Source organism: Mus caroli, chromosome 6 (genome assembly GCF_900094665.2).
Source record: "Mus caroli chromosome 6, CAROLI_EIJ_v1.1, whole genome shotgun sequence".
Lineage (NCBI taxonomy): Eukaryota > Metazoa > Chordata > Mammalia > Rodentia > Muridae > Mus > Mus caroli.
The window spans coordinates 89655578-89657057 of record NC_034575.1 but is presented as its reverse complement, the minus strand read 5'-3'; positions in this window follow the sequence as shown (position 1 = coordinate 89657057).

Sequence of the window (1480 nt, the reverse complement as noted above, 5' to 3'; positions counted from 1 at the left end):
CTTCTTCCTCCTTCTCCTTCTCCTCCTCTTCCTTCCTCTTCCTTCTCTTTTTCTTCTTTTTCTTTCCTTCTCCTTCTTTTTTGTTGGTGTTGAGATAATTTCTTCTTACAACTCATAGCCTCTGCAATGGTGTTGTCAACTTCAGAAGCTGAAGGAAATAATGTAACTGGGTAAAAATGGCATCAGGGAGGTTTGAGCCTTGACTCATTTGTCCTGGATACTGGGTTGTAATCATAATCATTTTTCCCTACAAAATTGGACAAATTAAAAGCGATTCATGGTTGTCAACTTGACTACATCTAGAATCAACTACAATCCAGAAATGGGGGACACGCCTGTGATTCAGAAGACACAGGAAGACACAGGCTTCTGACCCAGATCTTAACATGGAAATATTGAGGCATGGTGGCCATGAAAAGCTTAGGCCCAGGCAAGGTAGTACACACCTTTAATCCCAGGAGACTGAGACAAACAGATTTCTGAGTTAAAGGCCAGCCTGGGATTAAGGCAAGTTCCAGATCCAAGTATGGTGGTGGTATACATCTTTAATCTGGGCCAGACCTGCTGGAGGCCTACACAAGGACATTGGAAGAAGGAAAACTCACTCTTCCTTCACCTGCTTATACTTACTTGCCAGCGCATGTGTTGGAAGCTACTTCTTCAGGATTCCAGCTTAGACAGAAGACCAGCTAAAACACTGAGCCTCATGGCACTGAGCAACCACTAGATTTAGACTTCCCATTCACAGCTGCCCAGTGTTGGGCTAGTTGGACTACAGACTGTAAGTCATTCCAGTAAATCCCCTTAATATATGCAGACATTCCATAAGTTCTGTGACGCTAGTGAACCCTGACTAATACATTGCCTAACTTATATGATTTCTTAAACATGATTCAAGAAGAAAGTGGCCTCAGCTGGATCAATCCAATAATAATAAAAAAATACGGGAACATTCATAGAGACCTCAACAGGAAAGATAATCAGACCCATGTCTTAGGCATGGATGGGATTTTATTCTGTGCAGGCCAGAATCCCATCTCTCTGCCCTCAGGTGCTGAGGTCACAGTCATGTGTAGTTTATCATGTTCTCTGAAATGCACAGCGGTAGTTTAGTTATTATGGGAATTGTAGGAATGCATGCAGCAAGTTACATTTAATGAGTTTTGGAGATTTATGATTTATGTCTTCTTTTTTTTCTTCTAAAAGTTCTACTTAGGATTTTTATGCTTAATACTCATCTTACACATACTAAATGGTGCCTTTTTTCCCTAAATGGTACTAAATTTATTTCTATTTCATCATTATTTGACTGATACATCCCTGTAAACAATAGAAAACCAAAGTTTCTAACATTACTTTCCCAAAACATCTTGTTCTTTAAAACATATTTGTTTAGTGTGTGTGTGTGTGTGTTTGTGATGTACATGCATGCCTGTGTATCTGTGTGAGTGTATGTGCATGTGCTGTACATGCCTGTGCA